At 46.7% G+C, this 15,215-nt stretch overlaps 1 pseudogene; it reads right to left on the bottom strand.

Annotated features, from left to right (window-relative positions):
- LOC148149211 (centrosome-associated protein 350-like) overlaps window positions 1-4,350 on the bottom strand; it is a 741,086-nt pseudogene extending 736,736 nt beyond the window's left edge.
- Window positions 4,351-15,215: the final 10,865 nt, after the last annotated feature.

Here is a 15,215-nt window from a genome sequence, read left to right as displayed (position 1 = left end):
AATAGGAAACCAAGGAATAGCCGAGGAATTGAATCGATACTTTGCATCAATCTGCACTATGGAAAACACCAGCAGCATCCCAGTACTTCAAGACTGTCAGGGGGCAGAGGGGAGTGTAGTGGCCATCACTAAGGAGGAGGTACTGGGGAAGCTGGAAGGTCTGAATGTGGATAACTCACCCAGACTGGATGAACTACACCAGTGTGTTCTGAAGGAGATCACTGAGGAGATTGTGGAGGCATTGGTGATGATCTTTCAGGAATCAATGGAGTCGGGGGGTAAAGGTGGTGTGGGGAGGGATTTGATGGGGGCAAGGAACTGGAAAATGGCTCACATAACACCCCTATTTAAGAAGGGAGAAGATGGGAAATTATAGGCCAGTTAGCCTGGACTCAGTTTTTGGTAAGGTTTTAGATTTCAATTTAAGGGTGAAATTACAGAGGACTTCGAAATGCAATGGGAAAAAAGGGCTGAGTCAACACGGCTTTATCAAGGGGAGGTCATGCTTGGCAAATCTGTTAGAAATATTCGAGGATACAATGAGCCAGTCAGACAATGTGGATTTCCAGGAGGTATTTGACATAAGATACGAGTCTATTGTGTAGGGGTGAGGTACTGGCATGGACTGAAGACTGGCAGGTTGAATATATTCAAGAAGAAGAGACAGATAATTGTTTTGCATTTTAACGGCATCAGTGATTGGGGAGAAAGTAGGAATATGGCTTTGAGAGAGAGGATCAGCCATGATCATACTGAATGACAGAGTAGACCCAAAGGGCCGAATGGCCAACTCCTGCTCGGTTTCTATGTTTCTATGTCTGTGTTACCTTCAATCTCTGTCTCTGGTTGTTGAGTTCTTCACTCATGTAAAAAGTGCCTACCTATCCACCCTAAGATTGCCCCAAATAATCTTATACCCCTCTATCAGGTCCCTTCTCAACCTTCATTGCTCCAAGGAGAACAATCCCCACCTTTCCAATCTTTCCCCACAGCTGATCCTGGTAAATCTCCTCTGTACCCTCTCTCAAGTACACAACCATCCCAGAAATTGGTGAGCAGGACCTCTCTCTCTCTCTCTCTCTCTCCCCACCCCTTCTTTCTGTCTCACACCTGCCATGTCTTTCTCTCTATCTCTCTCTCTCCCACTGCTAATCTCACTTATATTTTCTCTCTCTCTCACTCTGTCTCATAGCAACTCTCTCCAATTCATTCACCCTTCCTCACTCCAGCTCATAATCTCTATTTCTCCAACTCTCACTGTCCCAATCACTCACTTCAAGTAAATGTCTCCAACTATTATCTACCCCTCTCTATGCCTCCCTCTTTCTCTCTCCCTCCCTCTCTGTATCCCAATCTACAGTCTCTCTCCCTCCCTCTCTGTCATTCTGTCTCTACCCGTACTCATGTCTTTCTCTCTCTATCTCTCTCACACACACACAATCTCTCTCTCTCTCTCTTTCTCTCCCTCTATGTCTCTTTCTCTGTCTTGCTTCTCTCTCTTTCTGACAGTGTCCCAGGTGGTGACAGTTGAATGCAGGATAAATCTCCCTCTGCTCTGCCCCACTCACGGATGTTAACCCATGAACCCAGAAACATATCTTTTTCTGGAGGAAGGCCCCCATTTCCACATTGACCAGGGTTTAGTATCTCTCAGGAAGACTGACAGATTCTTGTCAAATAAAGGACAGTTCTGTGCTGTTGGCCTATTCTCAATGGGGACTGGTTTGGACACAAACCTCATTCCATGAAGGCCCAGCAGAGAGAGGAGATCCTCAGGCCATCAGTGTGAGCTGGAGGGACAGGACAGGCTCTGACCCAGTGACCCAGCCTGTCCATTCACAACATGTTCCAATCCCTTCCCCTCTCCTACACCTCTCCTTCCCCTTCCATGAAGAGTATCTGAGTCAGACTGTTTCACTGGGGTGAAGGTTGGACCATCACACAGTTACAACAGAAAGGAACTAAACCCCACACCCACCATGGTGTCCACAATGCACTGGACTCTCCAACAGAGTCCAATAAACATGGAATTAAGTTCACGGGGATGCCCTATGGAGAGACATGGGCCTCCTTCCCACTGAACCTCCCAATAGAGACCAGTAAACATGGGCCTCCTTCCTGCTGGACTCTCCAAATGAGACCAGTAAACATGGACTTTCTTCTGACTAGATCCTCCAAGAGAGACCAGTAAACATGGGCCTCCTGTTCACTGGACCTCCAATAGAGACCAGTAGATGACTGAGTGTTTGAAGAAGAAATCAAGAAGATAGATACAGTTAGAGCAGTACACTCCGTCTACATGGATTTTAGCAAGGCCTTAGGCAAGGATCCCCATGGAGACTGCTTGGTAAGATCATATCACATACGATCCAGGGAGAGCTAGCCAATTGGGTATACAATTGGCCTGATGGTGGGAGGCAGAGGCTGGTGAGAGAGGGTTGTTCTTCAGACTGGAAGCCAGTGACCAGCCGTCTCCGACAAGAATCAATCCCGGATCCACTGTTGTTCAACACTTATATGAACAATTTGGATGAGAAAATAGCAGGAATGGTCAGAAAGTTTGTGGCTGACATTAAAATTGTTGGCATCGTGGACAGGGAAGAAGGTTCTCCAAGAGTGCAATGTCATCTTGATCAACTGGGCCAGTGGGTCAACAAATCCAGATGGAGTTTAATTTCGATAAATGGAAGGAGTTACATTTTGGTAAGACAAACCAGGGCAGGAATTACACAATTAATGGTAGAGCCATGGGGAGTGTTGTTGAACAGAGAGACTGAGGGGTACAGGTACATAGTTCCATGGAAGTGGGGTCACAGGTAGACAGGGTGGTGAAGAGGGTATTTGGCACACTCACCTTCACTGGTCAAAGCAGGGAGTACAGGAGCTGGGACATCATGCTACAGCTGTACAAGGCATTGGGAAGGCCACATTTGGACACTGTATATATTTCTGCTTACCCTTCTATAGAAAGGAAGTTATTACACTGGTTTGGATAAAACAAACATTAACAGGGATGTTACCAAGATTGGAGAGTTTGAATTATCAAGCGAGGATGGATAGGCTGAGATGTTTTTCCAGGGAATGCAGGAGATTGAGGGGTGATATTATAGAGGTTATAGAATCATGAGAGTTGTAGACAAGTTGGATAGCCAAAGTCTTTTCCCCAGGGTAGAAGAGTCCAGTACTAGAAGGAATGGGTTTAAGTTGAGGGGGAAAGAATTAGAAGGGACCTGAGAGACAACATTTTCACACAGAGGATGATGTGTATGTGTAATGAGCTGCCAGAGGAAGTGGGAGAGGGGAGTACAATTACTACATTTCAAGGACATTTTTACAGGAACATGGATAGGAAGGATTTAGAGAGGATTGGGCCAAACACAGGCAAATGGGACTAGTTCAGTTTTGGAAACTTGGTCGGCATGGATGAGTTGAGCCTAAGGGTCTATTTCCAAGCTGTAAACCTCTACGACTCTATGATGATGTATACATGGGCCACCTTCCCACTGGACTACCCAGTACCTGAGCTGCAACCCCCACATCCTCTCCATCATGTTGGTCTCTTGTTTCAATCTCAACAACATTGTCTGTCTCTGCACTACCTCAGCCCCTTGACACAGAAACGCTAATTCCTGCTCGTCCCGCCTCCTACCTCTAAGATTCCAATGTCCTCTCCAGATTCCTGAATCCACATTCCATAAACCCCAACATTGTCTGATATGGAGTGGGCCCTTCCCTGTCTTACCCATCTGTCATTCCAGAATGACCCCTGACCTTACTGCCAGCCAATTACCTCCTTGGCCTCCCTCCTCCCTCACTCTGTGTCCTCCTGCAGACTCACATTCCCTCCCCCTTCCATCTTCTGTCTCTGGTCTCCTGCCCATTGTTGCTTCCTCCATCCCACCATTGACAGCAGAGCCTTCAGACCCCGAGAGCATGCTCTCTCACCTCTTGCCCTTCATCCATCCTCCTCTCAGTGGTTGTGCTATTAAATATTCAACCCCGTCACTTTCGGTTCGATATTCCCTTGCCACTGATTTGATGATGCCATTTATTTCAGTAAATCTAGTTGGTTCAAGTGTGTTTTGCTTGAGAAAACACTCTTCTGTAAACTGGGTTGTCTGTTTCTCCCAGTCTTTGTGTAAAGGTGAGACTGTGTGTGTGTGTAAGCTCTTATACAGCACAGACAGGTCACTGAGCCTATTATGACTGTTAGTCAAATGAGTCCAATGAGTCCCATTTACCCAGCCCTTCCTGTATAACCCTGCAATTGTTTCCTTTTCAGCTATTTCTCCAAATGCCCTTTTGAAAGTTGCTGTTGAATCCACTTCCACTCACCTTGCAGACAGTCATCATGAACTCGCTGGATAAAAATGTTCCTACCTTCTTTCTTGTTCTTCAGACCCTTTCTGAAATGTGTGCCCTCTGGTTACTGACTCTCCTACCTGGAAAAACAATTTGTCCTGTATTTACTGCATCCAAACTCTCTAATTGTGAACCCGTCATTGAGTGAGACCTATTTCCAGCACAGGGGGAGAACATTCAGCCTGTCAGGTAAATGCTGTCATTTCATGGGGCAATCCAGTCAGTCCCACCCCCTCCCCTACTCGACTCCCAGAGCCTTGCAGGTTTATTTCCATCAAGAGCCCATCCAATCTGCCATTGCAATCACTGAGTGTCTTCACCTGCTTCACATGAATGGGCACTAATTTCCAAGTCATTACCAATTGCTGCGAAAAAAAAGCTCTTCCTGATAGCCCATATCTCCTGCCCAACAAAATGTAAGGTAATTTAAATGTGACGACAGGATTTTGTCTCCACACGGACTGTGCGGTGGTCACTCTTACTGATACTGTCATGGACAGCTACACCAGCAGCGGGCAGATTGGTGAGGGTGATAATGAGTATGTTTTTCCCTCTTGTTGGTTCCCTCACTACCCGCCCCAGGTCCAGTCGAGCAGCTGAATCAGGTGGAACGTGACCACCTTGCTCAGTAGTGATGCTTCTGAGAGGCTCTTGATGGTGGGCTTTGAAGTCCCTTACTCAGGGTATATCCTGCATCCTTCCCACCCTCAGTGTTCCCTCCAAGTGTTGTTCAACATGAATGAGGACTGACTGCTCAGTTGAGGTTGGAGGGGAGGTTGGTGCTCTGTCGTAATCAGCAGGAGGTTTTTTTTCTCCATGTTTGACCTGCTGTCATGAGGCTTCATGGGTTCCATAGTTAATGGTGAGGACTCCCAGGGCAACTCCCTTCCGACTGTACACACCACTGTGTTGCCTCCCCTGCTTGGTCGATCCAACCAGTTAAAAACTGAATGAGGGAACAATTCTGTGCAGGTTTCACAGCTTGGAGACAGAGCTGCTACTGGATTCTGTTTCTGATCTCTGAGTGCAGGCGTGTGTGTTTGTGAGAGAGTGACTCACACTTTTTCCATCATTGTGCTGTTTCAGCCTCCTGTGCCGTCAGATTCCAGGGAGTGCAGACAGTTTACAGTTTTCTCCCGTCTCAGGAACAAACGTCCAGCTGCTCCGAGCTCCTTCTTTCACTTCCTCTCTTGGTGAAGTTTCAACCTTGCACTCTGACAGTCTTTGCAGTTATTTTTTACACTGGGGCTTTCTGCTGTGGTCAGAATCTCTAATAATAAGTGTCCAATCAGTGACAATCACAGCAGTTTAGAGCAGTCAGGACTGAGGAGCCAGGCTCACTGGGAAACACATTGGGAAAATCAAAGCCACACTCTTCAGCTCGCAGTATAAACTCCATCCCTCTCCCTGAACACTCTCTGCTGCTCAACCAGACTCTTTACAAACTGGGTCTCATCTTTGAGAATGATCTGAGCCCCATATCCTCCATCTCACAAAGATTAGACACTGAAAATCTCAGCCATGTCATGGGACTCCAAACATGACCATTCCAATGCTGTATTTGCACACTTCACAGCAACTGCCCTCTGTATCCTTCAGCTCATCCCAAATTCTGCTGCCCGTATCCAAACTTACACCAAGTCCCGTTCCCCCAACTCCTGCATCCTGAAGCCTACATTGGCTCCTGGACTAACAACACCTCGATTTTCAAATTCTCATCCTTGTTCGGAAATCTCTCCCTGTCCTCCACCCTCCCTATCTCTGTAACCTCCTCCAAGCTGCCTCAGTCAGTGTGATTAGCAATCTTGGATAATTGGCTCTCTATTCCTTCATCCAAGTCATTGAGAAATATCATGAAATGCTGAGGTCCCAACACAGATCCCTGGGGACAACACTATTCACATCTTGTTCATTGGAGAGCACACGCATCATCCTCTTCTCTGTCTCCTCCCTCCAAACTAATTCCTAACCGAAGACAAATACTTTTCTCTAATTGGCTTGATGGTAGGAAGCAGAGGGTAATAGTGGAACGATGCTTGTCAGACTGGAGGCCTGAGATTTGTGTCGTGCCCGGGGCTTGGTGCTGGACCTATTACTGTTTGTTATCTATATCAATGCCTTCCATTTTAGTTTAAACCCTCCCCAACAGCGTTAACAAAAGCACCCCCAAGGACATTGATTCTCGTCTTGTCCAGGTGTAGACTGTCTGATTTGTAATAGTCCCACCTCCCCCAGAACCGGTTCCAATGTCCCAAAATTCTGAGACCCTCCCTACCGCACCATCTGTCAAGCCACTCAGCAATCCAGCCTAATTTTTCATTTCTACTCCAACTAGCACGTGGCACTGGTCGCAATCCTGAGATTACTACCTCTGAGGCTATACTTTTTAACTTGTCTCCTAACTCCTTAAATTCTGCTTGTAGGACCTCATCCCGTTTATTGCCAATATCATTGCAACTGATGTGCACCACGACACCCACCCAGTTCACCCTCCCCCTTCAGAATGTCCTGCAGCCAATCTGAGACATCTTCTACCCATGCCTATGGGAGGCAACATACCATTTGGGAGTCTCGTTCTCTACCACAGAGCCACCTATCTACTCCCCTTACAATTGAATCCCTAATACTATTCGCCTTCCACTCTTTTTCCCACCCTTCTGTACAGCAGAGCCAGCCATGGTGACATGAACGTTACTTCCCCTGGTGATCCACCTCCCCCAACAGTGTCCAAAATGGTATACCTGTTTTGGAGGGAGATGACCGCAGAGGACGCCTGCACTTTCTTCCTGCTCTTTCGGTCACCCATTCCCTCCCTTCCTCAGCAAACATAATCTGCAGTGTGACCTATTCACTAAACGTGCTATCCACGATCTCCTCAGCCTCATGGATGCTCCAAAGTGAGTCCATCCACAGATCCAGAGCTGTAATGCGGGGCAAGCATGAGAAAGCCTTGGCGGGTAAGATTAAGGAAAACCCTCAGGCATTCTATACTTATGTGAGGAAAAATGTGATGGTCAGAGTGAGGGTAGGGCCGATCAGGGATAAGGAGGGAGCTCGTGCCATGTTGGATGATGTACAGTAAGTCCTTAATGAATACTTTGTTTCAGTAGTCACTAGTCAATTGTGAGGACAGCGTGATACACTCAAACAGATGTTAAGAAGGAGGATGTGCTGATAATTTTGAAAAACATAAGAATATATAAGTCCCCTGGGCCAGACTGGATATACCCAATGATACTATGGGAAGTGAGGGAAGAGATTGCTGTGCCTTTGCTGATGATCTTTGCAACCTGTCCACTGGAGGAGTACCAGATGATTGGAGAGTGGCAAATGTTATTCCCTTGTTTAAGAAAGGGATTTGGGATAACCCTGGGAATTATAGACCGGTCAGTCTTACATCAGTGGTAGGCAAATCATTGGAGAAGATTCTGAGAGACAGGACTTATGATGATTTGGAAAAGCAAAGCTTGATTAGAAATACTCAACATGGCCTTGTGAGGGGCAGGTCATGTCTCACAAGCCTTACTGAATTCTTTGAGGGTGTGACAAAACACATTTATGAAGATGGGACACTGATAGGATGTGGGGTTGGGCTGAGAAGTGACAGATAGAGTTCATCCTGGAAAGTGTGAAGTGATTCATTTTGGAAGCTTGAATTTGAATGCAGATGACAGGGTTAAAGGCAGAATTCTTGATAGTGTGGAGGAACAGTGGGATCTTGGGGTCCACATCCAGAGATCCTTCAAAGTTGCCACCCAAGTTGATAGGGTTGTTAAGAACATGGTGTGTTTCAGTAGCTGGGGGGAATTGCATTTAAGAGCTGCGAGGTTATGCTGCAGTCCAATAAAGCCTTGGTTAAACCACACTTGGAATATTGTGTTCAGTTCTGGTTGCCTCATTATCAGAAGAATGTGGAAGCTTTAGAGAGGGTGCAGTGGAGATTTACCAGGATGCTGCCTGGCTGGAGGGCATCTCTTATGAAGAAAGGTTGAAGGAGCTAGGGCTTTTCTCAATGAAGTGAAGAAGGATGAGAGGTAACTTGATAGAGGTGAACAAGGTGATGAGAGGCATAGATAGAGTTGATAACAGAGACTTTTTTCCCAGAGCAGAAATGATTATCACAAGGGAGCATAATTTTAAGGTGATTGGAGGAAGGTTTAGGGGAGATGTTAGAGGTCGGTTCTTAACACAGAGTGTGGTGGGTGCATGGAATGTGGAGTAATAGTAGAGTCAGAGACATTAAGGACATTTAAGCGACTCTTGGATAGGCACATGGATGATAGTAAAATGTAGGGTATGTAGGTTAGTTTGATCTTAGAGTGGGATAAAATGTTGGCACAACATCAAGGGCTGAAGGGCCTGTACTGTGCTGTACTGTTCTATGTTCTATATTCTATTTTCTCTGTTCTACACCCCAAGCCTAGGCAGCTTGTCTCCCAATGATTGAATAAGATGCCAAATTGGAGACCAAGTTAGGGGCAGGCTCATGCTGTGAACCCAGGTCTTCAATAGGGAACTGGAGATTGAGCTGGAAAGGAAAGGTTAGCTGGGTTATAGTGAGAAAGAGGGAGGTGAGACCAATCGAGGATGTATGATTCCTCCAATGAGCAAGATGTATAGTGGTATTCCCAGGAATCTGTGCTGGGACCTCAGCTTTTTATGATACTTCTCAATGACTTGGATAAACTAATCGAGAGCCATATATCTAAGATTGCTGACCACACTGACTGAGAGTGCTTGAAGGAGGTTGCAGAGATAGGGAGAGTGGAGGACAAGGAGGGGCTGGAGAACAAGAGTGAGAATTTGAAAATCAGATGTTGCTGGATTGGGAGCCAATGTCGGTCAGTGAGCACGGTGTGGGATGGGAGAGTGGGACTTGGTGTGAGATCAGATACAGGCAGCACAGTTTGGGACGAGCTGAAGTGTATGAAGAGCACTGGCTATGATATGGGTTAAGACAACATTGGAATGGTCACATTTGGAGTCCAAAAGACATGGCTGAGATTTTCAGTGGCTGATCTTTGTGATATGGAAGATATAAGGCTCAGATCATTCTCAGAGATGAAGCCAAGTTTGTAAAGAGTCTGGTTGAGCAGCAGACAGTGTTCGGGGAGAGGGGTGGAGTTTGTACTGGGAGCTGAAGAGGATGGCTTTGATCTTCCCAATATGTTTCCCAGTGAGCCTGGCTCCTCAGTCCTGACTGTTCTTAGCTGCTGTGATTGTCACTGATTGGACACTTATTATGAGAGATTCTGACCACAGCAGAAAGCCCCAGTGTAAAAAATAACTGCAAAGACTGTCAGAGCGCAAGGTTGAAACTTCATGAAGAGAGGAAGTGAAATAAGGAGCTCGGAGCAGCTGGACGTTTGTTACTGTGACAGGAGAAAACTGTGAACTGTCTGCACTCCCTGGAATCTGACAGCACAGGGGGAGGCCATTCAGCCCATTATGCCTGTGAGTGACCCAATTAATCTCATTGACCCTCTCTCTCTCCATAACCCAGCAATACGTTCCTTTTCAGCTTGATCTCTAATTCTCTCTGAAAGACCTGGTTCCACAGCATGAGACTGTCCCTAATCTGTCATCTCATTCATTCATTGGGAGACAAGCTGCCTGGGCTGGGGAATGGAGCTCAGGACCCGAACATTCCCTCTCCCCTCCTGAGGGACTCTTCAGTTGTTTTCATATATTCACTCATTGGATGTAGGCGTCACTGGCTGGGTCAGCATTTGCTACCCGTCCCTAGTTGCCCTTGAGAAGGTGCTGCCTTCTTGAACCGCTATAGATCACATACGGTATGTTGACCCACAATGTCCTTAGGGAGGCAATTCCAGGATTTTGACCCACTTACAGTGATGGAACAGTGATATATTTCCAAGTCAGGATGTTATGTGCCTTGGAGATGAATTTGCAGACATGCTGTTCCCATATATCTGCTGCTCTTGTCCTTCTAACTGGAGCTGTTCATGTGTTTGGAAGGTACCAAAAGAACTGCAGCTGCTGTAAATCAGAGACAAAAACAGAAATTGCTGGAAAGCTCAGCAGGTCTGGCAGCATCTGTGAAGAGAAATCAGAGTTAACGCTTTGGGTCACGTGACCCTTCGTACTTGAGCTTTTCCAACAATTTCTATTTTTGAGTTTGGAAGGTGTTGTATGAGGATCTTTGGTGAATCTCTGCAGTGTATCTTATAGATAATACACACTGCTGCGACTAAGTGTCAATGGTGGTAAGATGGCTGCTTTGTGGATGTGATGGCAACCAAGCAGGCTGCTTTGCTCTGAACATTATCAAGCTTTTTGAGTGGATAAGGAAGACATAGGATATGATTGACATGGATAGGAAAGGTGAGAGAGATATGGGCCAAACACAGGCAAATGGGACTCGTTCAGGTTTGGAAACCTGGTCGGCATGGACAAGTTTGGCTGTAGGGTCTGTGATTCTATGACACCATCACTCTATGAATGTTGTTGGAGCTGCATCCATCCAGACAATGGGGGATATTCTATCACAATTCTGACTTGTGCCTTGTTGATGATCGACAGGCTTTAGGGGAATCAGGAGGTGAGTTACTAGATGCAGTATTGCTAGCCTCGAGCCTGCTCTTGTAATCATTGTGTTTCTGTGGTGAGCCAATTGAGTTTCTAGATGTTGACAGTGGGGATTTAGTGATAATAATGCCATTCACTGTCAAGGGGCGATGGTTGGATTCTCTCTTAATGGTGATGGTCATTGCCTGGCACTTGCATGGAACCAATGTGAAATGTCGCTTTTCAGACTAAACCTGGATATTGTCCACATGTTGGTGCATCTGATCATGGACTGCTTCAGTTTTTGAGGAGTTGTGAATGATGCTGAACATTATGGAATCATTGGCAATCATCACCACTTCTGAGCTTGCCTTGAGTTGCTCTATCTGTTCAAAGTCTGTCCTATTTAGCACAGTGATAGTACCACACAGCACAATGGAGGGTATTCTCAATGTGACGGTCAGACTTTGTTTCCACAAGGACTCTGTGATGGTCACTCTTACACATACAGGACAGATGCAACTAAAGCCGCAAGATTGGTGAGGATGAGGGCAAGTAGATTTTTCCCTGTTGTTGTTTCCTTCACTACCAGCTGCAGGCCCAGTCCTGCAGCTTTGTCCTTTAGGACCCGACCAGCTCGATCAGTAATGCTAAGGCTGAGCCACTCTCAGTGGTGGGCATTGGAATCCCCCACCCAGAGTACATTCTGTGCTGTCATCACCCTCAGTGCTTCCGTCATGTGCTGATCAACAGGAGGTTTCCTCACCCATGTTTAACCTGGTGTCATGAGACTCCATGGGGTCTGGAGTCAGCGGAGAGGATTCCCAAGGTAACTCCCTCCTGGCTGTACACCACTATGCTGCCAGCTCTGCTGGGTCTGCCCTTCTGGTGGGACAGGACACATTCAGGGACAATGATGGCGGTGTCTGGGACATTGTCTGTAAGGTATGATTCTGTGAGTGTGACTGTGTCAGGCTGTTGCTTGACTAGTCTGTGAGACAGCTCTCCTGAATTTGGCACTAGCCCCCAGATTCAGTAAGGAGGATGGAGCAGGGTAGACAGGGCTATTTCTTTCGTTGTCTTTTTGGTGTTTAGATCGATGCTGGGTGGTCTGTCCCATTTTATTTCTTTGTTGAGATGTCATCACGATTGATACAACTGAGTGCCTTGCTCAGTTATTTCAGAGGGCAGTTCAGAGCCATCCACATTGCTGGGGGAGAGTGCCATGGACCCTGACAGTATATTCTGACCTCCCCCACTTCTCCATTCTGTATATGGAAGGCTGGAGCCTCTCAGCAGGATGTTCACTTGCTGGAGCTATCACTCCCCCTGTACAATTCTGTCCCCACATAAAATCCACACAGATCTTGAATTCACATCGCACCTTCAATGTCCAAAACATTTCAAGAGGGTTCACAAAGTTGCAGTCAGAGGAATGGGGGAGGGGGTGGATGAACATAAGAACTAGGAGCAGGAGCAGGCAATTCAGCCCCTCAAGCCCACTCCACCATTTAATACAATCATGCATGATCCCATCACAGCCTCAACTCCACTTTCCTGCTCACTCTCCATCATCCTTTAACCCATTACTCATTAAAAATCTGTCCATCTCCTCCTTGATGTGAGACAGGGAAGGGACCACTCCATTTCAGACAATTGGGGTTTATGGTGCATGGATGGGGGAAGCTGGGAGAGGACATTGGAATCATGGAGTGGGACAAACAGGAATGAAGGTTTCTGTGGTCAAGGGACTGATGTATTGCAGAGGCGGACAATGTTGTGGGAATGGAAATCAGAGGCCTATTTGGGATTTAATGCTGAGATACTGGAAGGTCTAATGGGAAGAAGGCCCATGTTTATTGATCTCAGTTAGAGATTCCAGCAGGAATGAGACACATATCTAGTGGTCTCTATTGGAAGGTACAGGGGGAAGGAGGCCCATGGTTCCTGCTATCTGTTCGAACATCCAGTAGGAAGGAGGCTCGTGTTGACTGGTCTCTGCTGGACAGTCCAGTGGAAAGGAGGCCCATGTTTACTGGTATCTATTGGATGTTCCAATGGTATGGATGTCCATGTTTACTGGTCTCCATTGGACTGTCCATTGGGAAGGAAGTCCCAGTTTGCTGGTTTCTATTGGAGGGTCCAGTGGGAAGGATGCCCATATTTAATAGTGTCTATTGCAGGGTGGTCCATATTTATTAGCAGACTGTCCAGTGGAAGGAGTTCCATGTTTACTGGCCCCTTTTGGAGAGTCCAGTGGGTCATGGACACCATGGTGGGTATGGGGCTGAGTTCCATTCTGTTGTAACTATGTAATTGTCCAGCTCTCATCCCAGTGAAACACTCTGACCTGGAGACTGATCATGGAAAGGGAAGGAGAGGGGTAGGAGAGGGGAAGAGATTGGAACATGTTGTGATTGTCAGGCTGGGTCAGTTGGTCAGAGCCTGTCCTGTCCCTCCAGCTCACACTGATGGCCTGAGGGTCTCCTCTCTCTGCTGGGCCTTCATGGAATGCGCTTTGTGTCCAAACCAGTGCCCAGTGAGAATAGGCCAACAGCACAGAACTGCCCTTCATTTGACAAGAATCTGTCCATCTTCCTGAGAGAGGCCAAAGCCTACTCGATGTGGGAAATGGAACCTTACTCCAGGAGAAGACATGCCTCTGGGGTCAATGGTTAACACCCACTCTTGAGGCAAAGCAGAGGGGGATTCGCCCTGTATTTAAATATTGCCACCTGGCAGACTGTGGAAAAGAGAGAGAAGAGAGTCAGTGAGAGAGATAGAGGGAAAGAGTGTGTGTGAGAGGGTGAGAAATAGAGAATGAGGAGTGTCTGAGACAGTGTGAGATGTATGAAGCGAGCGAGTGAGAGGTAGAGGGAGGTAGAAATGGTGAGGTTGAGGGATAGAGAGAAAGAAATAAGATGATACTGAGAGGGATGGAGAGAGAGAAAGAGAGAAACAGACAGAGAAAGAGAAAGAGAGTGTGAGACTAAGAGTGAAGGGAATCAGAATAGAAGGGTTGAGTTGTGAGTGATTGAGAGAGAGAGAGAGACAAGAGTAGGATTTGAGACGGAGTGCAGGAGAGAGAGAGAGAGGGAGACTGTAGAGACAAAAGAGAGGGAGGAAGAGTAAAAGAGGAAGGAATAGAGAGCGGCAGATCACAATTGGAGGGAGTGAGGGAGAGGGATTGAATGAGGGAAACAGTGAGAGGTGAAGAAATGGAGATTGTGAGACAGAGTGAAGAAGCAAATGAGAGTTAGAGAGAGTGGCTATGAGACAGAGTGGGAGAGATAGAATATGAGAGAAATTAAGAGTGGGAGAGAGATGTAGAGAGAAAGACATGGCAGATGTGAAACAGAGAGACAGTGATAGAGAGAGAGCGAGACACGTTCTGGACACCACATTCTGGGAAGGATGTGATTGTACTAGAGAGGGTACAGAGGAGATTTCCCAGGACGCTGCCTGGCCTAGAGGCTCTGAGCGATGAGGAAAGATTAGAAAGTCTGGGGTTGTTTTCCTTGGAGCAGTGAAGGTTGAGAGGGGACCTGACAGAGGGCTGTAAGATTATGAGATGCAGTGATAGGGTGGGTAGGAAGGCACCTTTTCCATCGTAGAGGGAACAATACCAAGGGGCAGAGATTCAAGGTAACACAGACATAGAAATATAGTCAGAATAGGCCATTCAGCCCTTTGAGTATCTCTGTCATCCAATATGATCATGGATAGCCCTCTGACTTAATGCCATATTCCTACCATCTTCCCATACCCCTTGATGTTGTTAAAATGCAAAAGAATTACCTCTGTCTTTTTCTTGAATATATTCAGTCCTTTGTCCTCAACAGCCTTCTCTGGTAGAGAATTCCACTTGTTAACCATCCTCTAAGTGAAGAAATGTTTCCTCATCTGAATCCAAAACGGTCGACCCAATGTCCCCCTGAAACTGTGGCACCTGATTCCAGACTCCCCAACTTTGGGAAACCTCCTTCCAGCATCACGTCTGTCCAGCTCTGTCAGAATGTTATACATTGCAGTCAGACCTCCTCTCATCCTTCTCAACTCAAGTGAGTTCAGGTTCAGTTGAGGTAGACCCTGAGAGGAGAATCGAGGAATGTTTTTACCCAGAGGGTGGTGGGAGTCTGGAACTCACTGCCTGAAAGGCTGGTTGAGTCACAAACCATCGAGACATTGAAAGTGTGAGGGGCTGACGTGGCTCTCTCTGCCTGATTCCATTTACATACTGAGGAACACCCAGTCAGACTCTCACAGGCTGCAGCTTTATAAAGCAGAGCCCAGTGAAGGGAGAGTTTATCAGGAACTGGGCCCAG

This window comes from Chiloscyllium plagiosum, unplaced genomic scaffold, assembly GCF_037043375.1.
Source record: "Chiloscyllium plagiosum isolate Xiang-an unplaced genomic scaffold, Cpla_swu_hap1 HiC_scaffold_9, whole genome shotgun sequence".
Lineage (NCBI taxonomy): Eukaryota > Metazoa > Chordata > Chondrichthyes > Orectolobiformes > Hemiscylliidae > Chiloscyllium > Chiloscyllium plagiosum.
The sequence above is the reverse complement of the archived record's forward strand: the minus strand, read 5'-3'. Positions and strand labels throughout refer to the sequence as shown.